General features: G+C 40.1%; 1 protein-coding gene across 1 annotated transcript in view; it reads right to left on the bottom strand.

Moving 5' to 3' along the window:
* Positions 1 to 24,246, bottom strand: part of DIS3L (DIS3 like exosome 3'-5' exoribonuclease) — a 114,224-nt gene that overhangs the window by 21,678 nt on the left and 68,300 nt on the right. The gene's annotated exons all lie outside the window — the stretch shown is intronic.

The following is a 24,246-nucleotide window of genomic DNA, read 5'->3' as shown; positions in this document are numbered from 1 at the left end:
CAGCAAGGAGGTTGTTAAACCTGGATAGATCCACAGCACGTCAACTTCACACAAATACACAACTAGAATCAACATCTGACTTAAAAACCCCTCATATTCCATTAGAATGTGGTAGAAAGTGGAGTTTGCAGGTTCATCTGATCTCTACTGCCACACGTCAGAGAGATGCAGTTTCTGTAAATTTTCATCTATGAATATTGTGTTGCTAGAGAGATTTTAACTTTTTTTTCCCCAAAGAAATCAATTTTTTGCTAAGTAAAGCATTTTGGTGAGTAACAAGATCACTGTCTACTCCAGCACTCTTGAGAAACAATATATCATGTGGCTTAAGGGTCTAGTTGTGTAAACACAACTCGTTATTCTGGGAATCAAGTGAGGGTTTAATAAATCAGATAGCATTTTCATCCACTTCATGACGCAGCTCGGCAAGCAGTTGGGATTTATATTCAATGTTCTCCCTCGGAGTGGGATTGATTTTGTCTTTGGCATGATGGAATAATATTAGCTATGTTCTTTGGGCTGAATGCATAGGCACCGAGTTCTAACATCAGCAGGACACCCAAAGCTATTTTTTTAACATAAAAAGAATATACTGTATATTCAGTACAGATATCAATTTTCCCAATTACTCCTTCATATTCCATTCTCATCCACACTGTAACAAAGTTGTGTGAGAAGTCAAATGTTCTTCTCAGGACTATTCATAAATAAATTTCTTCTAGACACCAACATTGCTCATGGTGAACATTTACAGGGATTGTGGTGGACAACATAATTATGTTCTATGGACCTTCACAAACCTTGCTGTAAAGTGTATTGGCAAACATGTAGGTAAACATACCGAATCTGTAGCCAGAGAACAGAAGAGACCAGAAAGCAGTGCCAGAACTTCTATAGGGCAGGAGAAGAAGCTGACCCAGGTGCCACAAGATGAGGATTGCACTTGAGCCATCTGGCAGCAATGGCCCTGTGCACCTTCCTGATCCATTCTACTTCCAGAAGCACATGTGATGTCATCATGGGGCAGAACGCCTGACACTGCCCCAGGAACCTGGAACCCTAGTTATAGCTCTGACTTATGGTCTTATTAGAAATGCACAACGCTCTTGTGTATTTTAGCACATTATTTTGTATGCAAAGAAAATTAATGTATCCACCAAGGATGTCCAATATTTCTTTAATGCCAAAAATGTTTTGTTATTTTTTTTATATAATTGTATAAGAAATGTATAATCTTTAGACTGGAAGGTTATAAATTCCAATTTTCATAGTTCAAATTTCTAGCACCCTGTACGACCCCTTTAAAAATTTCCCATGCCAAAAATTGTTCTTTCGTATGTGAAAAACTTGCAGTTTCCTGGAAGCAAAATCATTTTTTTTTGTGTGGAAATAAGCTGGATCTGTAAACTCACACATTATCAAATGATGCTGGCATTTATTCCAATGCAGTTAATGAGAAGCTGAAAATCACCAGATCAGATTTACTAATCACCAATATTCCAGTGCAGCATTTTCTTACTTATGCAAAATAAGGATCTTTTGATGGATATTTTTATATGAACACTATGAGATCATAAAAACAGAATGTGCAGCCTGTCACATCCAGCCATCTGCCGCGCTTACACCAGTAGGCAGCCACCGGCCTTAAAGTGCCAGGACTGCCTTTTTAGCCACAGTCCAGCCCTGGTTGTGAAGGTGCACAACTCTTGCACACACAGACACACACACATTGTATTCTCCAAGGCACATGTCCATTCAAATTACCTTTATGGGAAAACAACTTAAAATTCATGAAACAAAAATTCAAAAGGGTTAATTTAATATCACCATCACACACTAAATAAAGATGAGGAGAAAGGCGACAAAATGAAAATCTCTTTCTTGCCGAAGAACTGTACACGATGGTAACAACCTTCAATCCTCTTTCAAAAATGTCAAGTTATCCCAAAAAAGTTGACACCCGTTTGATGCTGCAGCAGTAATACCTGAAATCAGAAGCATAGGCAGGCAGATCGGATCATCTGATGGAATTCTAATGTTTACGCTGTACAGCCCTGCGGAGTGTTCTTTACTGGTGGCACTCAGCCATGTGACGCTCTTCCTGCTCACTTAGAAGGAGCTCTGCAGGGCTTCAGGCAGCACAGAGCTCCTCCATACAGATATAGTGCGTCTTTTGTTCCCGGTGTACAAAGGGGAATAAGATGGAATAAGATGGAAGGGATCAATTCTGCATTTATGGTGCTCGGTGGGAGCAGCTGCCACAAAGGACCCAAATGTCACCATCCTGGGAGGAGGGGGTTACTGTGCCATGGCTGCCGCTACTGATGTAAAATGCACAGCAGAAAGCAAAGCTGAGATTGTTCTTAGCTACAAATGAAGGAGTAAAAGCCATAAATGCAGACTTCAGATAATTCTGAATTTAATGATCCGGCTTATTAACAGGCGTAATGCCCACTGAGAGATTGGCAACCTCTGACACTCCGGTTAATGCACCTGGAAACCTACTAAGCATGTTGGGAGTTGTCTTCCGCAGCCAATGTAGTAGGGGTTTCCTGTGAAATACAGTTAGATCTATGGTTTTTAACCTCATTGAACAAATGCTATCATATGTTTCCCATATGCTGCTTCATCCAATGGCCCATATAGATATATGTTTAGGTTTTACCATTAAAGGGACAACTACAATCGTGACCATTTCTTGGGATGGGCTGGTTACCTTGCTAGAATGGCACTAGTTAATTTGTGCCCTCAATTTATATCTTGTTACGGTAGGGACACAGAAGCACGAGTGTTGTAATGCAAAGAAAAATATATAGAGTTACATAATCCTCCAGAATCTCAAAGGTTTCTTCTTCAGATGAAACTTCATCTTTTTCTTAATTGGCCCAATAAGAGGTTTCAACTTCAACTAAAGACCAAATGTTATCTTGGGCTAATACTACTATACTAACAGCGAGGTTGAACTTAATGGACTTTTTCAACCTAAATAATTATGCCAGTATGATCTGTGAACTACTTGATGCCAGGCTCCATAATATGATGTCAAATCCTGGCCCTCTGCAACAGGTGGTGCATAGACTGTGAAGGTGGAATCACCAGTGGAGAGGTCTGTGCCGGCCTGGTGATCACAAGGCTGCCCTGGCTGGCACTTTAAGTACACCAAATGACGCTGGCACAGCTGGTGGCTGGATAACCCCGGATATATGCTACATTTTTATGCTCACATGCCATGCAGCTGGGCATATCCAGCCAAGTGTGCCAGAGGGCCAGTCCAGACCTGGTGCTGATGGCTGCAAAGTCCTCCATAATGTCTTACAAAACCAAGGGTCTGTGACAACTGCCTCTTTTGCCTTGCTCAAAAATGAAGGACTCTCCAAGCACTGGAAAGAATACAGATTGATGATAAACGTTGTATAAGAAAAACAAACAGAGAACTTTGGATTGAAATGCCTTAAAACAAAACTTTCTGTGCACAACTACTAGATACTCAGTACAATGAGTGACAATGGAATCATAATGAGTCGTAAAGCAGAGTTGTCACTAAAGCTCCGGGATAACTGCCCTGAGGGTTAGTTTGACCCTCTCCAAGCTCTGTAGTAGACCTCTGTTTCTAAAGTTCTACCCCACATAATATAAAACACGCAGAAATCAATCTGACGTCACGGGGACGGCTGCACCCCATTCCCACCCCTCCCTGCTCTGTTCTTACTGACTGGGACTTGGCATATCATTGAGATACAGGGTGCTGAGCGCTGCCATACTGGAAGGATATTGATTCTGTCTCGTAACCCGCTCAGATCCAGGGGCCAGCAAAGTATTCAGTACTGTACATATTGCAATAGTAATTCAAGTATGCTGGCACGCTGTACGTAATTAAACAGAGTTCTAAATAGGATTCTCAAATGAAAATGAAATGAAAAATCACATGCTGCATGCGCTATATCATGTCGGCAAGGGGGTCAGTTTAGGATACCATTAATGTACAGTCTAATGTGGGTAAGCACACTCAATGACTAGAATGAGCAAACGAATAAAAGAATAATTATCGTGCAGTCACCATAACAACCAATGAAAGGATTCTGCTTATTGCTCCTCTTTTGTCATTTTATGTTTATATACGTAAACCCCTTGATAGTTAGACAGTAGGTAAAAAGAATATACATACATTGCAGATTGAATATAAAGTGCAATCCTGGATATTCCTTCACCCCTGAAATGCCAATTGAAGATTAAACGACATAGCAAAAGTATCTTAGCTTATTGATTTATGTGCAATAACATGGCTTGCCCATCAAGTCCCCACCCACTGAATGTTTTATTAAATATATATATATGTTTTATATATATATACTTTAGTAAAATATATATGGACATAAAATATTGATAGGGAAAAGAAAAAAGTGTCGGTGCGCTAAGCTAGTCTCAGGCTCAAATAATACAAATATGTAATACGAGGCCTACCAAACAGGTGTAAGCATGCTGCAAGAAACAGTGTATTGGCTGTACAATGTATACAAGAAACAAAAACTGTCTGCGCTTCTTACCCTAATAAAGTTGGCAACAAATATATAAACATAATATAAAACCTCTTATATATTTGTTGCCAACTTTATTAGGGTAAGAAGCGCAGACAGTTTTTGTTTCTTGTATAAAATATTGATAAATTATCTTTCTATACACCTCCTTTAGAAGCAAGCGCCAAGAGAATGGACTACGTTGTGGAGTAAATTTCACGCAAATTCATATTTTTATAAAAAAAATAAAGGAAAAAATCAACAACAAAAAAATATGATTTTGAATATTTAAATATGGAAATCTTGTGTTCCAATTCAGCCCGTCGTGAGTTAAATCAATTCTGCCCATAAGATGTGGGGGTGGCTGTCCCTATTCAACCCGCATATGTATTTGTCATACAGAGAGAGGAAAAGCTCACTCGGTGTGTATTATACACATACTTTGGACTCTCCCTACTTCATGCAGTAACTCTGCAGTCTTCTATTAAGAACAGGAAGGCATGTTCCCTCTCTCCATTCTGGGAGCGGAGATGGAGCGGACATTGTCTCCCCAACCGCCACTTTACTGTAACATGTTCACATCAGACCCCAGGACGCAATGGATAAAGAATTGACTTTAATGTAAATCCCAGAGTTTGAGTGCCGCACCGAGCAGCCTGAGAGTCACTGAGTGTCACTTGACTTGCAGAAGTATAATGTAATTGTGACTTTTTCATTGACTTTTTCATTAGAAATGAAATGATTGTCAAGGAGACACGAATCATCATGTACGCCTCATTCCAATCTCATGTATTTCAAAATCCATTATATATTGGTCAAGGGACAAAAACATTTTAGTGATATACACATTGTTATTTATATATTATTACTTTTAATTCTCACTAAGTAATGTGTGTGCTCCCTTTTTTACTGATGAAATTCTAATTAGAATGGCCGTTTCAGTGGCGGTGAACATGATTAACTTATTTGACAAAGTGCTATCTGAACAAATCTATTTTTATGCAGGGTGAACGCGGTATCCGTATCGGCGTTGTAAAACAGAAAGACATTGAAGAATACACAAAACCTCGTATTGCATATACGTGCACTAAATTTTTATTATTACATGGACTAATGTATTACGTACTTTTGTAATTTGACTAGAAGTAAAAATCAAAGTTTGTGTACCTACAAGCAAGATTTTATATTGATACTCCACGGTTCCCTTTTGCTGTGACATATGAAGTGGCCTACATTTGTTGGTAACACTGGTTAATAAAATGTAACTATTTTGGTTTATGAGAAAAATCTCAATGCCAACATTTTGGTTGTTTTTCCAGGTATTGCCAGAGCTATATGTATTTTTGCTAGACTTATTATATCTACTGTAGGTGCCACCTTTTGCCAAGGTATATCCTCAACTGTCCTTGAGAGGATGCATCTGGAGCTGTTGCATGGCCAAATGTGTGGTCATGTTTTAGTATAGCGTAAGGAGAGAAGGAATAAATCACAGAGAAGAAAAGAAAACATGTCATAAACAACTACTACTGTTCCTTCTACCTAAATAGAAATGCGTGACTTGGGATATAATTCTTTGGTAGGGGCATGGATCAGTTCTAGGGCTCCTCTCCTACTAAGTACATTCTTGGGTTTCTAGCACAACATTTTGGAAAGGTCATTCATTAATGTGAGTAGTATTCATCTGTAAGCAGGACCAGTTTTGGCCAAGCGCACCCAGATCAACTCACTTTCCATCCCTACATAGCAGGAGTGCTCAGCCATGAGGTCTGGGCTTCTGCTGGCACAACTTGACTACTAAGCAAAGCTTAGGAAGGGCCAGTGTGGGACAATAGTGGGACAGGGGGTCACCTGGATGGTCATTCACAAAATGATGTACCCTGATGAGGATATGCCACTCAGCCTTCTAATGTGGAAATCTTTTGAGTTACCGCAAAGTCATGTCATCAACAGCAAAGCCCTGCACAATCTTAGGAGCTTAACCACTGCGGAGCCAGGAAGATGCAAGATACACAATGACTGTATACAAATGACAAAGGGATTTGTTCATACATGTTTAATAATAACAATAATAATAATAATATTACTCTAAAATGTTACATATGTATGTTGTAAAAAATACTTATTTTAACCCCAGATTATGACTAGAGGGCTGGAGGTAACACAATAGTTACATGCATCTCATGTTTATCAGTATTGATCTTGTTGCTGACAATCAGATTTGTTGATACACTGCTTACCTGGACCTGTCTGCTGTCTAACAAAACAGCTGTCACTTTCTGTCCCGCTACCTGTGCCGCGCCACCTGAGTGGTAGATGTAGTTTGCAAAAGGTCACAGAAATTGGGGACAGGGTTAATGACGAATATTGATTGCTGTTCCCTTTCACCATGCAGATTTGTAATGGTATCAGTCAGGGTTGTTAAGTGGCACACTCTCTTGGAGCAGACAATGCTGATCGAAAATAAATATTTTGTAGGTCTTGCAAATGCAGCAACCTTACAGCAGAAGAACAACAAATATGTGTTTCAGAAGCCTAGGAAACCTATCAGTGTGACACTGGTTATACCTGAAATATACTGTAACTGTACTTTAGCACCAGAGTCTCCATCTGGGGAGGTCTTCGGAATCTTGAAGACTTCAGTGATCCTCTCTTTGGGGGACCTTAGAAGATATGGGTCTCCTTGGACTTTGGTCTAGGAGGGAAGGAAGGGGCTGCATATCCCCCAGTGAGGGAGTGCAGCCCCCAGAAGGTGAAGATTGAGGACCTGGTACCCACTGTGGTTCTACACTTTGGAGCACCTTGTTCACAATTTTCATCAAGGAACTGAAAGCACAGAAACTATAAAAATATAGGGTTAGTGGAGCAAGGTCCTTGAAGATTCTTTGTGATGGAGTGGGACCCTACAAGACAGAGACTATGGACTTGTTTGTCCACTGTGGCTCTTCAATTAAGAGGTTTTGCATAAAACAAAAGTATTTGTGATTGATAGTAACTCTAGGTTTATAGGGACTTATAACCAAAACATTAGTTAAGTTCAATCATTAACAAGGTAATGAAAACAATAATTACATAATCTAAGAAACACAATATTTGTGACCACAAAAATTCATACCTATCAGTTTTGGATCACCTTTCTATAGGTGTCTACCAATCAACCTGTAAGGGGTTCCTTAGGCCACTGGGGACCTTAGGACGCTTCTTAATCTGCTTTAATGATACAGAAGCATAACCCCTTGTTTGTGTCGAGGTAAGATTCTAACTTTTGATAGGGATAGAGTTACGTCTTCCTGTCTTTGAAGTCTAGAGATTTCTGAGGTGTGTCTGAGACCTCGCTTAAACCTTTGAGATTCAGAATGTAAGCAGCTCTTGTTCAATAATTGGGTTAAAAAAATATTCTGAGCACAGTAGGAAGGAGACGCTTGTAGCTCCATTTGTATGTCTATGACAGCGTTCCCGTCTAGTTCAAACTCTTCTCATTTGGTTATTGATCTCATGGAAGGTTGTGTCTTGGAGTAGTTTATGTTTTTGCTGCTTGTCTGAATGCAGCAAAGGATGAAATTTAAACTCTATACTGACAACAGCTGATTTGTTGTCATAGATGTGAATATGTTCTCAGACAAAACAATAATTGGATATTTACTGCAGCACAGCTTCACCAATTCACGGGTGCAAGCAAATTCCAGGAGCTTCTCTTTCTCTATTGAGCAATCCAAACTGAGCATGTAAATTCACATACGCGTACCCTTCTATAGGCTGCCTTCATACTTCAGGAATTCATACTTCTACCTTCCTCAGAAGGCACCTGAACAGTCTTGGCAACTGCCTTCGGCCTCAAGCAAAGAAAAGTAGGCCTGCTTACATAAGCGCCAAGTCCCCACAATGGGACACTCCAACTCTCATCATGTCATGAGTGAGTCTGCCCAAAATAAATGGGTGGCGTGTCACTCTATACTCTTTATTTCTATATGCAGTGACCAAATTCACCATTGTGCATACCTGCCTATGCCAAAAGGCATGACACTTAAGCCTGGCTGACATGCCTGTCCCGGCAAATTCTAGACTTTTAGCAGCAATGTCGCTAGCAAGAATTAACGGCATGTTCTCAATGAAGCCTCCTACATCATGAATTAAATGTGCACGTGTCAGGAGTTTAGGGCCAAACATGTAAACATTTTACCCTCCACTGGAGATCTGCAATCCCCCTAAGTGCGGAGCTAACTTTGACCAACGGCTGGACTAGCAATGGTTGATGCCAGAGGGGGACCCTGCAGGTGACCAATAGGCTCACTCTCACGGCCTTTTGAACTCCTGATGGCAAACCTAAGGATTTTCGCTTCCGTCAACCCTTGTGAAGAAAAAACGAACACGAAGAATACACACGAATATTCGCCCAAACCGTACACAGGAACGGCCGAATATTCGCGGAGTACGAAGACTTTCCCCCCACAAAAACAAACACAAAGACGAACACGAAGAGTTGGCCGGTGCCCAAGTCTAATATGTATATATATATATATATATATATATACACACACACCTCTGTGTGTGATCTCATGCGCTTCATAGTGTGTCCCTGAATGGCAGAAATAAAATGTGGTCACCCTAGGCTGGACCAGAATCACAAAGTTTGTAATTATGTAACAAGCGTCACAGGGAAGCCAATTGAGTGGGGTTATATTAAGGAAGGGGGATTAAAATCTATTTATGTATTCATTTGTTTAGTATTTACCAGTAAATGTCTCGTTTTGTGCGTCCTGGAAACATTTATCATCATATATTGCAATGTTGCAGAAATTATGCCCAAACAGTAAAGGGAGAGTAAATGCAATTACTTATTTACAGTTACATGCTGTTTTACAATACAAATATATTTAAGAATATTCAGCTGGCAGAATATTGGATTGTTCAGTAGCTTAAACCAGGCTTTAAATGGTGGAGTTTCCATTTTCAAAGGTGGCTTTCATACGGTATGATGTTAATTGTAAAGGTTAGTGAAATCTATCTATGCAGACTTGCAAGTACTTGAATATACGGCTCCATTCATCAAGCAATACTTGGCCTCCTCAAACTGTTAGTGTACTTGGTGTTCTTTATAATAAGGTATCAGAAGAAAGATCATGGTGAGAAATAACAAGGAGATACCACTACAAAGAGTAAATATCCAAAAATATATGCTATTGTATGCTATTGCGTATTACTCAAGTTGTGCTGTAACATCTAAAACGCCTTTAGTATACTAAAATTGTGGAGGCATGAAGGTAAATAAAGAAATGTTCTGAAATATACAGACTACAACATTATGTATGTATTAAAGCATAATCTGTATTATCAACATGGTAACCAACCTATTAACCCGAAGGAGGACTGTGGTGAGTAGGTATAGACTCCATAGACACAGAGCGCAGGGATATGAGGGATCGTGTCCTGGTGCTCCGTGGTGAAGGTGGCAGCCACAGAGTGGGTGGCTGGGGGTGTTGGACTAGGTCAGACCTAGGACGCTGTCTTAGGTAAATACACCTCTGCCAAAATGTATTCATATGTAACTAAATGACTAAAACATGCAAACTTACTCCCTCTTGCACAAGTTGGGCAGCATTGGTGCGGTCAGCAACTTTGTTGAGCGCATTAAATAACCTGGCATCACCCCTATATGTGCCCTATTATTTTATCAGAATAAGTAAAATATTTTACTTATTCTTATATTATTTTGCATTTCTCCAGTTTTTGGCTTAGACCAAAAAAATCCATCTTCATCATTACTTTTTTATTTTCTTCCCTTGCATGTGCCAAACCCAAATTAACCTGAGCTGCAGTGGTCCGTATAGGTTCCTCTCTATTACTCCTTTCACCTTAACATTGCCTTCTATTAGAATGTTTCATTGTTATTTGTGGCTAGTGAACCTCAAGTCAACCAAAGCAGAAGGATAGGCCCCCCCTGTTTCATAGCTTTGCTTTCTTTACATGCACAAGTCAAAAAATCACTTTGATGTTTTGGACCACACATTCCTGGATTCCTTCCTGACCACATTAATAATATAATATAATTATAATAGCCCTTCTCTAAACACTGTCAAGTGGGGAACCTCAGAGCTTAACACCCTCTTGAGTTAAATGTAAAAACATTTAGTCTTGCACTGAAACTTGTTGCCAGTTTGGGCTCCGTCAACAGAATCTCAATTCATTAAAATGAAGAGAATCTTGAGCTGACTTCCAATGATCAAGTTTGCTGGTTATTCAGAACACTTCTCTTTCCAAGGATCGGTGACGCAAGTTATGATTTTGCTTCATCGCCCAGAATTTGTTCCAGCCGGTTGTCGTCCGTTGAATTCAAGTATTCCCCTGTGTTACACAATTCTGCTTGGCAAGCGCTTTCCTTGTGGGGAAAGTCCTGGGTTGGAGCCCCAAAGATCACGGTCTGTAGAAACCCCATAAAAAATGCAGCAGAGACCTCCAAAGATTATTCTTTAAGTGGTATAAAGGTCCAGCATGGCTAGAGCTCCCAACTTTACAGATCGTCCCTATGTGGACTCTTAGGGTGCATGATCCGACTCCGAGGAGGTTGTAACACTCAAGGATTAGGAATACATAGGAATGTATGGGTTTCACCCACAAGCAGCCACACCACACAGATAATATAGAAAGCCATATGGAAGCCTTGTTGGGGTGCAGACGTCAGCAAAATGGCAGGATTTGGGTATTATATAATGTCTCCCAGAAATGCCATTTAGTACCAAGATCTTCAATGAATGCCCCATTTAACCAACACTGCTTGCATAGTGACATTGAAAGTGTAAGGTCATTGCTGTGATTTTGTAGACAATTCATCAAAAGGAATGTTATTACAAAAACCTATCCAACTTGTTTTTTCCTGTCTGCCAGAAAAATAAGATGTCTTCTCCAGGCAACCGAATCTGGTGTAATTGTCTTAAAATAAATCAGAAGAGTTCGACCTGATGCGTCAAACCACTGGTAGCAGCAGACGCTACACATTTTATAAAGCTGAATTTGTCTGGCTCCAGGCATTGTTTTGACATATGTTGTTCCTTTAAAAAAAGAGCGAGCTGGTTTCCTGAGAGTTTGAGCAGTATTTTGGGCTGTTGGCATTGCGAAGCCTGACCTCTCTTCTGCAGTGGAATTAATCAGAATGGCTCTGGATTTCCTAAGTAATTATCAGTTACTGTGCGCACCATCCCAACTCTTCATTGATTTTTTTTTCCTCTTGCTTTTTAGGGGTTGGTGTGGTGAATAGGGGAGGAAAGAACACGGCGTCCAAGCAAATCATGAATACTGCAAAACATATCACACAGAATTCAAGTTCTTTTTTTTAAAGTAAAAACATTATTGGAGCTACTTTGATTTTGGCAGCGTGCTGAGACCTCAAATACAACAGTATATGTTATGTTATAGAGAAGGAATAATATTCCATAAAACCTTTGGCACTGTGCCCATATAATAAACGCTGGGCACACATATAATAAACCCCACCATTTATTCAAAGTGGGTTTTTTTTTTTGCTTTGGAACAAGGCAGCCCCCTACTTTGTCCTGGGCTGAAGCAAGTAGCCATCATAACCTATTGTTTAGTTCTAAACATGAAGGTTCCAACGTCCCATATGATCACGTTATGTTCCACACATGTTATGCCAAGGCTGCCTCCACACTGAGCATGTGCAAGGCCTCTTGCATGAACTATCCCATCTATACTGGGACAGTTGGCAGCTATGCAGTACCCATGTCCTTTTTAGCTAGGGAAAATGCTCTCAGCTCCTGGAGGTTGACTTTCGTAGACTGGTTAACCCATGGAGTTATTTAACCATTGCACAGAAAAGTCCCAGTGACAATGATGAACAGGTGTCTTCAGTGAAAGATAAAAAAAAAAAACATTTGCACAGCCATATAGACTACAGGTTACACTAGCATTATACAGAGATGCCAAAACTTACATGCTTTTCCTTATCCAGTATGAGACCATGTAACGGTATTTAAAGCAGTGGAAATATGTGCATTAGAAACCCACCAGCTATCCAAAATGTTCACGGGCTCTGCGTGATTATTTTTTCTCATCAAGTTATCTCTTCCTATTGTTAAGCTGCTGATTGCCGTTGATTGGTTAAGACAGCCTTATTAAGGGTGAAGTGAGAACAAACCAGAGGATTTCAGGGCAGGAAATTGATTACATGATCTTAGATCTGCCACACAGATTTTATTCCACAAAGCGATTCTGAGTACCAAGGGCTGGGACACAGTTTTTCCCCTGCGGGCCAGGCCGAATTTCGTAGTCCATGTAAGCAGGGGTTTTGAGTGTGGGGGACTGCGTGTGAAGTCACATGTGTGGAGTCTCACATGTGTGGAGTCTCACATGTGTGGAGTCACATGTGTGGAGTCACATGTGTGGAGTCACATGTGTGGAGTCTCACATGTGTGGAGTCACATGTACTGAACCCAGCATGTTGGCAGGGATCAGACTTTTTTCTCCGCAGGCTAGCCATCTGATAATAGTGTCAACTGGCAGCATGCTGTCCCTTTAATTTTTTCTCAAATAGCAAAGGTGACCATGGTATCAAGCATGGTATTATTAGGCTGACTGCTCAATGGACACTTCTACCTTTGTGTTCTACTTGTGTACTTACTTTTTAATGTACAAGTTTAATGTAAGGTTTCAATTACACTGATTCACAAAGAAAAAGAAAATCTGTAACAGCTTCAATAAATTAGTTTTGCTGTGTTATCTTTTAACCTGGGTAATTTATCTTTTAAGTTGTATGTTAAGGGTGATGGCCCAACAGGCCATGAAAAGGAGACATCATTTGATGGAACCCCCACCATTTTAGGTGTCCAAATTGAGACCTCCACTGAATTATCATCTTTCTAGGTTGGTCAGGGGAGAGCAGAATACCTCCCCAACCAGTCCTTGCACTCCACTGCTTTCAAAAGTGGGACAGTGGGGCCAGGGCCGGCCCTACAATGGAGCCGAGTGGGGCAATTGCTCCAGGCGGCACTTTTGAAGAGGCGGCACTTTGCCGCCCCAAGCGCTTTTTTTTTTTTTTTTTTTTAGTGGAGGAGAGAGAGGGGCGCCGAGTGGTTTTCGCTTACCAAGTTGTCAGTACCCGCTTGGCGCCCCTCTCTCTCCTCTGCGAGCCCTATAGCTCGGTCTCGGTGTCGGCTTGTAATGCTGAGCGCCGGAAGTGACGTCAAATTACAAGCCGGCACCGTGGCAGAGCAGGGAGACTCGCCGCAGGACTGCTGAAAGGTAAGTACAAAGGGGGAAGTTTAAAATGCCACCCTCCCCCTGGCATCGGCGGGGGGGGTGTCATTTGAAACTTCGCCCCAGGCGGCATTATGTCTTGGGCCGGCCCTGAGAGGGGCAACTAGTGACTGTCTCAAGAAAACCAGGACTATTGGGAAGTATGCATGTACTTTCTTTATCTACATGTAGGAATCTATATTACCCAAAAGGAAATAGAGGATTATAGAGATTCTGACAATCTAAATCCCTACAAGGAGAGGAGGCTTGTGGGAATTTTAGATAATGATTTCACAAGGTTCCTCTATTCGCCCTTCTGTGTCATTACTAATGTCCTTAATTAAATATCCCGAAAGAAGAGAATGTCAGAGGTCCCTGATCCATTTGCATAGTAATTGGAGATTGATTAGGCTGATGAGCTCGAGGGGACATTATACCTATACCATCCCACTGAAGCTGGCACCTAGAACAGGGACTTTTATTTAACTTCATAGAAGTGTAGAAAAGACTACTTGCTTTCTCTCTACCATGCGCTATACAAAATCTTTTTTGCCAAACAACTCAAACTTTGGGTATACCAAAAAAATTAATTTATTTTTCAGCACATACATAATGCCGTAGGTTTTCAAACTGCAGTTTCATAGAAATAAAATTTGGTATAACGTAAAAAAATACATTTACATTTTACAAACATCATGCCATTTTAGTATATTTTGAGTATAAAACACAACCAAAGTATTATAAAGTAGAGGGGTATAGCGTGTATTAACTGTGAGTTTTTGAAGTACTTCTAGTTTTTAACAGAAACAGTAAAAAAAAATGGCCAGCTGAAAAATGAAATGGAATTTATACATTAGTCATTGTCAGCTCTATGGAAATCCAGCTCACAAGCTAGAGAAATGAATTTCAGCTAACTAAGTAACCGCTGGAAAACATACCGTCCGTAAATGCTTTTAGCAAACAACCAAACCATAATATGATTTTGAGAGATGCTAGCTTGGCTGATTATTAATCCCTGTCCTGCTCGGGTCCATTGGCAATCACAGTAGGAACGATCTGTTAGATCTTCAAAAGTGATACTATAATTGAGCAAAAGAACCAAATTTATGCATCATCCACTAATTTTTTTCCCTCTAAGCTTGCAATTTCCAGCAAAAGAACTGAAAACCCAGCTGAGATCAAACGTGTTTTTTTTTTCTGAGCATGTCCCCAGCACTTTCTTGTCTTGGTCCGAGGTTTCCCGAGCCGTATAACGTGGGCATGGGAATCCATGTGACGCGGCCGATAGAAACCTCCAGGGACCCTCACACAGATGTTCGCTTTAGGTTAGGACAAGGTGGACGAGGCAGATTTGGTTACATGCATATCACCACCACCAATGCCACCAATTGCCTAAATGCCAGAGTGCGGGTCCTTCTATAGCTAACATTAGGCAGATTGCCCGCAAGGTAGTCTAGACTGCACATGGCTGCCCGGGGCCACAGCAAACATAATACGGTTGTCCATGCTGCCAGTAGTCCTTGCCTTTGGAGCGAGATCCCGAGGCCATGGTTTGTTATCATGTCTTAAGGGATCTTATTTCAGCTCAGAAAAAAATCCATGTACATTTTGTATGCATTTAAATTCTGTCTGTCCTGGATTGTTGGACTCTGTGAATGCTGTGTAATTCTGCATCACTCTCTAGACACAATACTTTCATTATCATTGAAACACTATTTAAGGGTTTGATTACATTTATATAATTACGTTGAGTGTGGTACGTGTATTTTATGACATTAGAAGCAACATACCAGTTCATTTGTGAAATATATATTACCTTTTAGGTAAATTATCTTTTAGTTGACATATCCGGGAACAAATGTATAACCTGGAATGAAATCTTTAATCTGGGGTCCCTTCAAAGCAGACACCTGGTTACCATAAGGGCAGTTTTGTTGTTATCCGTTGATTTGTAGAATGGAATCTAAGAAGAGATAACTGAAGAGAAATTCATTGTTTCGTGGGCAACAAGGTGATCATTTTGGTTTATCTGTTAGTTTCGTTATCAGCTAATACCCAAATGCCCTGCTGTTTTTTATTGACCTTTGGGGTTGTTGGTAACAGAGTTACCTACGGAGGATAATGTGGGTAGAAGAGCTGGGTGGCTTTTTGGGGGTCATGTTTTTCCACCTTGAAAGAAAGGAATATCTAAAGCCTAAATTGCCTTCCATAACATCCGTGTGTGAAATCACGCCAACTGCAGCAGCTCCCACCAGCACGGGAAGGATAGAAAATAATTGAAAGCAACTTAATTAAGAAGGGAAAAAAGCAGATTAATAAATGCAATTAGGAACACTTCACACAGACGATGCTTTCAGATCCCCCTCCCAACCTCCCTACACGTGTGTCCTCTTTCAAGCTGATTTATTTCATGCAGTTTGAAAATACAGCAAACGGGCAGTGAGCGCTAAATGAGACCACAAGAGGAAACCATTCACTATTTAAGGGTTCATTTGTCCACATTCGGCTGGATTAGCCTATTCTTATTGATAAAACTTTCATGATGCCACAGCTCTGAAGTTCTTGGCACCCAAACGAGACGAGAAATAAAACTTAATTCATTCAATTAACAGCAGAGCAAAAAAAAATAAAAAAAATAATAAAGTGAAGCGCAAGAAAGAAGAAAAGGGATTGCTAATGGTGAGCAGGTACCGATTATCAGCGTAGACATCTAAGTCTGATCATGTTCTGGTATTATCCATATTGCTTGGCCCCTCTGGTTAAAGCATATGTTCCCCATTTATCCTAACTTCTTACAGGCTCACTGCTTCCTTAACCCCTTAAGGACAATGGGCGGTCCCAAAACCCATTGAAAACAATGCATTTTGAGCCCTTACATGTACGGGCTTTGTCATTAAGAGGTTAAATTTGCAAGAAATGATGATGATTTGTGGTGTTATTATGTTTGAAGCATTAGCTACTTTTTCTGCTACTTACCTTTCTCTACCCGCTGAACCTTAATGTGTCTTCCACTAAAAAAAAACGTTGGTTATGAATTGTTGCTCCAGACCTTGACCTACCTCCCACTGTACTGGATATACTTGTAAGTTTTCCAGAATAACCCTGCTAAATGCCGTCATCGAAATCAACAAGAGAAGCACTTTATGTTTCGGGACTTCGTATAACTGTAGTATGCTTTGCTCTGTGTAGCGGATCTGTCTTCTGATCTACCTGATCATGGTGACACGCAGAAACCTTTGAATCGCTCGCCATTCTGATTCAAGATTAAAGATTCATCTGTGACCAGCAAGTGCGCGGCAAAAGAGGACCGAGCACAACTTAGATTGGGTGACTTAGAGCACAAAGAAGTGATTTAGAGCCTTTGGAGCTTTGGGATTCATCTTAGAGACCTCAGAGTTCCCTTCTCCAGGTAACCTTCTGTACACTGGCCAATATAATATATCCAATGTTATGTGGTGCAAAGGCAGGCATGCATTTATTTCAAGGAATAATTATACATTACATTTATTTATTTATCTTAATATTTTTTTATGGGGTTGATTCTATCCTCCTCTTCTCTCCTTCACCCCTTATGAGAGCAAACTGCTAAGAGCTACCCAGTCTTTGTAGTTAGTGATCCATAGCTTATCACGCCACCTGTTTGAGACCCTTGGTATACTTCAACTCAGACTCAACTCAGTCTTTATAGGGTTAGGGGGTCATCCAGGGAAAAGGTGTCTCTCTTTGAAAGAATTGTGCCATAAGTCACTTGGTATATTTGTACTTCTTCACACAGATTAGGATATCTACAGGACTTTACTCATGTTATATGGTTATATCATTTCTGATCTCCTATAACGTGCATCCTATACTCTGAACTTGCCCGTCGGGCTGAAAGGTAACAGCCCTCCACTGGTGTCACTGGAGTGAAGGCAGCCTAGGGCAATTAAATCGGAATGCACGTTATTTCCAGTCCAAACAAATTTACAAAGCTGAACATGGCATATGAGTGACGGAACAAGGTAGGTTAAAATTTACCTCGCATGTATTTTCCATTAGCAATAATTACATTAAAACAACGTACAAGCAATTTATGGCCTCAGTAAATCTTTTTGCGTTATAAAGAAAAACCATGAAACCATAGGTCCAAGGCAGCATGCCTACAGATTTTAACAGTCCGTATGGAAATACTACAGATTATCAATCAGCTTTCATTTTTATATTTTGCTCGGAAAAGACTCAACAAGCATTAAAAAATGAAGTAATGTGTTTTTCTCCATTACTTCTGCACATTACTTACCTTTTCTTGATGCTATAGAGGAAAAAGAATATGTCCAGCGAAGTGTAACGGGTTAGAGCTCATGGGCACCTACGCACCATCATGATAATACTATTATAATTACATTTAGGTCTTTTAGCATTAGCATATAAAAGTGATATTGAAGGGATATTATGAACTGTAATAAAGAGTTATAATGCACATTGGAGTTAATTTTACATGGACTCCGATTTCACCTTACCTCCGAACTTTATAAATAAGATGACTCTCTAAATATTAACCATGTAATAGGCCATCACAAAGATTATTTCGTATTGACTTGCTAATGTTGGCAACTGCATGGTTGTAATAAGAGGCGTTATAAAACAATGCGTTAAGGGGTGTGGATAGAGATTTTGCAGAATCCCACCATGTTCATTTGCCCCTCTCCTAGCCTCTGATATTTGCTCGGCCGGATATGTCTTTGGTGGCGCATATCACCTGATACATGATTTACTTACTACCATTCTGCTATAACAGCTTGGAGAACATTGGGAGGTCTAACGTGGGGGAGAACGTTGCGCATTGGGGGTCTAAAGTGGGTGAAAACGTCGCGTGTTGGGAGGTCTAACGTGGGGAGAACGTTGGGCATTGGGGGTCTAATGTGGGGGGAAATGTTGCGCATTGGGGAGTCTAATGTGGGGGTTTCTGCAATGTGTGGATAGGTGCATAGACTTCAGTCACACTAATGTATGATTAGTCTGAGGGGTCTTGCAGTGGGCCCCATTATGGTTAAAGATGGCCCCATTTCTTATGGAAGACTGTCCTCTGGGACCCAAGTCCATCTGCTCCTTTCCCCAGCCAGTGTCCATTATTTCAGTACACCTGATGGGTATGAGTGTAACACAGTGTTCATGAGCCCTAATATTTACATATAAAAAAGAGGAAATGTGTTTATAAATAAAATTTAATACATCTAGATTGGCATCACTGATTCCTGAAAACACTTAAACACTCTTTTAATTACTGTATATATACACACATTATCCATTAGCTATATATATATATATATATATATATATATATATATATATATATATATATATATATATATATGTGTGTGTGTGTGTGTGTGTGTATATATATATATATATATATATATATATATATATATACTGCATATTAACATTCAATGTAATCACTGTATGTGTTCAATATTCATAGTACGTTAGCAATGATTAGTATGTATTTTGCATTAACGATTTCTATGAGTAGTGGATATTATCAGTAAGTATATATATACGCGCGGTATATAACCAGTGTTTAATATGTATTTATCTATACCGTGTATTCACATTCAGTATCTGGCAGTATATATTAGCAGTCAGTATATCTACACAGTATATGACCAGTGATTACTATGTAATAGGCCACCAGAGGTTACTGGAAGTGCTCCGAGGAATAAACATTTGTATACTAAAATATCTCTCCAGCCAGAGCGGGACTTGGCACGAGTTTGGAAACAAGCGGGATGTGCAAAGAACATTCTAAAAATGTGTTAGAGCTTCTCCGATGGGTCTGAGCGGGGACCGGGTCCTGATATTATCTGTTCTAATTAAAGCTCAGTAACACTGCCAGTGAGACCTTCTAAATCATTGCGATTATGAAGATGCTGTTAGACATCAGGGGGAATTCTGCATTAGTCCTTCTGCAAACAGATTTTACTCTGCAAGGACTGCAGAGCATCGGAAAGGGAAAGGCTTTTAGCTTAATTGAACTGCAAGACTTAAAAACGGCATCTCATCTGTCAACTTTCACTGGCTTCTCTTCAGATCTGGTTAATCATATCCTCTGCCCCCCCCCCTAAAACCCAATAAGAGAAAAAGCAAAGGAGGTGGAAGCCGGCTAGGTGGATAAGAGAAGCAGGCAGTCGTTTCAATGGGAGAGATGAGCGGGTGGGATAAGTGTTAAGAGGAACCCATGCAAAATATGGATGTATAGATTAAATAAACTAACTAAATATGGTTTAGTTAGTAATATTTACTAGCTGGGGTTGAGTAAAGGTTTCAATGTAAAAGTAAACTGAGAAGATCCATATGTTGAACGTAGACAACTAGGGATGTCTTTTACTTTATAGTTATACGGTGTGGGGGCCATGATTGCTGACCTCTGCCCTAAAAGACACTCAGTGATTTCATAGTTGGGGCAACCATATTGCAAAGGGGTTTTAAATGGGATAACCCTACTTTTTTACCTCTTCTTGCCCAGAAGAAAGTCAGATCTGAAGACCCCCACCATTCCAATTCCCCCTTTTTTGGTAAACCTCGCTGATGAGTCCGATTTAGATGGTGTGGATCTGCCATCTGGGGCATACAGCTGGATGACACTACACAAAAAGTAAAGTTGTCCCATACACATGTGAACCCATTCTGCCTCTCTTATATATGACCCAACTATTGTGGTAACAGCAAAATCCGAGGACCAGAATGGCCACGCACATTTTTTTGCTTTTTCAAACAAAAAAGAAATAAGGGACACGTAAATTATACACGACAATCAGAGAGCAAGCAGAGATTAAAGTCTATCGGCCCTCCATCAGATTGCTACGGCTTTAGATAGCCTAGAAAAATAATTTAAATAAAATAGAAGAAGGTTGCTAGTTTGAGATAATTACGTTTCGCTCCATTCCCATAGGTATAATCCCCTTTCTCTCTTTTATTCGCTCTGCAGCTTTGACACACAACCCTAAAACTCGTATTTAATGCTGATGTGGGCTGTCGTATTTTCCCATCACAGTACAATCCGTCCCCTGCTGCACTGAGACCCCTTAGTGTGTTCCCCACGCACTAACAATCAATAAAGTTAATTAGTAGTGATTAATGGAGCAGCATTAATTGTTGAGTCTAGAATTAGAAGAGAGTATGGGTATTTGGAATAAAGTAAAATATGGGAGCGTGCTGACAATCTAACTCGTAAGGGTCAAAGAACATTATCTTTAACTCTTTAACAAGAGTCTTTTAGTCTAATGAGGCCCATGACAAATCTCCGTTGTAGGGCCCCATATGTAGAATGATGCAGAGATATGTGCACACGTGTGTGTAATTATTACATACTACTCCATCATAATTGTAACAATTTTATTTTGACAGTCATTTATGGTGTTTTTTTTGTTTACTAAGCAATAAAAGGCAAGGATCCTACTTCAGCTGCAATTATATTTAGGGGTACTTTGGTTATTGATCAATTAATACAATTAAGAATTCCTGTTGGTTGTGCCCATTCCAGACAAGATAGATATTTATACATAGGTTTGACCCCGAGCCTCTGATTGAAACCATGTTTTTCCGGTTGTCACACCTACATGAAAACACTGGTCATGGCATAGCTACTCGGGCATGCTCTGCTTCACCTCCTACTGCTGGCCTGTACTGCTTTCCTGAGTATTAGTGTGTCTGCGTGTATGCTGCAGTGTGTGCTTGCTGGGCTCACAAGCATGCACTTTGCACACATGCTCGTGTGTCCAACTGATGGGGTTGAGGAATGATTGGTAACATCATTACTTCATAATTGATTATGTTACTCCCGGCTGCCTAATTCATGGTACCATGCACTGGCTTTGATTGTTTTTATCCTGGCCATGGCTTGTATGTTGACTAGAATTATCGCTACTCTTGTAGTTTTGCTGACTTGCTCTGCTTTGTTACAACCCTGTAACAACAACCTGTCCACGGCTCACCTTCCACATTTTGGGTCCTACCTACAACATAGTGTTCAATTATACCAGGTCTATGGTTCAGTTACTTCTTTCTTTTAGGCCATGGCCTGCCCAATGCATGACTAGCTCCTTCATGAAGCCACTACTCAAGGAGAGGGAAGCTCCAGGAAGACTACCACAGGAAGTTCCCGGGTATTGCCAACACTGACAAAAACAACTTAGGGATGTTTAATCGCTGTGGTTTTTTTCTCCTTCTGAGGAAGCCCGGGTTCAGTGTTGCACATCTTCATTTATTTATCTCTTTCTAGCTGTCTATTTATTTATTAATACTGCCAAGTATCCTGCACTGCATTGAAGGCCTGGACTGGTTACTTGAAAGAGGATTGTCTTCACAGCATTTTTTGCAAATATGATCTATGTGCAATCATTCCTTTTATTTTTCTGGACTTTTCCTTTATATTGATATTGTGAAGTTACTGTGCCATAGGTGTACATTCATTATTTATTTTTTTAGATACCATGGAAGTAAAGGATGTTTGTCTGTGAGTACATTATCATACACACAATATATTAACCACTGTGTTTGGCATTCTACACCATTGCCGTTTTTTCGATCTTCTGTTATCCTATTTATCTTCTTTTCAACTCATTTATTTGCTTTTCCATTATGGTTACATACAGCTGCATATTTGTGCTGGGCATGCGTTGTGACACTGCAATCTTAGCCCAATCTTTTAGACAAATACCTTGACTTATGATACTGCCTTGCGGTAAACAATAGAATTGCTTAATCATAATCACCAGGTGGACACTAACCAATGAAAGTCTAGGCAGGAACTAATTTGTATTGAGTAAACTGGACTTTATTGGCATTGTCACAAAGAATCAGCTTAGTAAGGTGTTTGAGCATGAAAGTCACCCAAAATGTCACATGACTGAGAACAATGGCGGCCTCCAGGTCTGCAGATAAAGACCGCTTAATGGGACAAAATGAAACAAACTACGTTACTGTATAAAGCAGTATCCCAGTATAACCCCTGAATGCTAGAGTTTCCAGGGCAGCTAACAAACTTCTACTCATTCCATGGATTATTGACTAGCCTAAGCAGCACCAGCACAACTGGGAGCCCTTTTCAAAATTTTAAGACCTTTCAGCCTGCCAGGGCTCAGCTGGGTACACGGGCAATCCTTTTTATTGTTATACTAACCATTTACAATTTGTTAATTTCAGTCCTGAGCCTACAAACGCCATTAATATTTCATAACATTGTCTGTTATTACATCTCCCCTGTCTTATCCTTGAAACACACATCCATCTGTGCAAATGAGCAAGTTTCTTACTCCTACAAATCTGGATGATCTGGAATCTGGACAGTTCCTCTTACGGAGACTGGATTTCCTCCCCTGATGTCATTCTTTTCTAAGATCTCATAATGTTTTCTGGATCGTGTGCGTTCTACAGCCCTAAGATATATGTACATACACATCAGAAAATGTTTACAAATTCAATTATATATAAAAAAAACTTATGTAGCTATCTATAAGTCCCATAATCACATAAAAAGTATTTGTAAAGTCCTCTCCCTATCTGTGCTTCTAAGCACATCCCCAAAGTGTCCCTCTTTAGCCATTTGAAATGTTGGGAGATATTATACTGGGTCAATGATGTGAAACCACACCATTTTCATTTCATATAGAATTGTTGTTTTTGTTTTGGGGAAACCTCCAGATAGGACACACTTGCTTTTATTTTCCAGGTCTGATTTGTCAGCCTTTTTGTACGTAAAAAAAAAAATCAATAAAAAAAACAAACTACCACTCTTTAATTTGATTAAGAGCTAGCAATCTATCCCTTTGCTTGCAAATAAAATGCATGTAGCACGTGGTGCTGCCTTTTTATACCAGAGAAATGCTTACAGATCAGTAACCGAGTGATGATTTAATCTCCCCTCCATAACAATGGATTTTCTGCCCTTTTTCCACGTCTTCCAATGTATGACAGTAGAGCGGAGTGACCGCGTCCCCGGAAGATGCTGAGTCAGACAATGCACACACAATGCTGACCCCTCACACAGCCTGCGCGGCTTTCTCTGACCTCAGCACCTGTAACCCTAATCCTGTTAACAGCCCATAAATCATGGCAGAACATTGAATGCTGATTCACAGGATAGACCCCAATGATGCGGTGAGACTATTTCGACGTAGAAATCTGCTGTGTGCTGTGGCTACAATTTTATGCGGCTGATGTCAGGGGTTGCATCATTGTTGCCCAAATTCTATCCGAGATCTCAATGGTAAAATGTCCAAGGGACACATAGAATCGGATGGCATGTAATAACCATGTGGCCCATCTAGTCTGGTCATTTTCTTGCTCTTGCCTTATATTCAGGGTATCCTATACATGATTAAATTCCATTACTGTATAAATCTTTACCATTTCTGCTGGGCGGCTGTTCCATTTTATGTACCATCCTGTAAGTAAAATAAAACTTCCCTAGGTTTGGATTGATGTGGTTGGACGACAACATCAAAATCAA

The sequence above is a fragment of the Spea bombifrons genome, chromosome 4 (genome assembly GCF_027358695.1).
Source record: "Spea bombifrons isolate aSpeBom1 chromosome 4, aSpeBom1.2.pri, whole genome shotgun sequence".
In the NCBI taxonomy this organism is placed as follows: Eukaryota; Metazoa; Chordata; class Amphibia; order Anura; family Pelobatidae; genus Spea; species Spea bombifrons.
The sequence above is the reverse complement of the archived record's forward strand: the minus strand, read 5'-3'. Positions and strand labels throughout refer to the sequence as shown.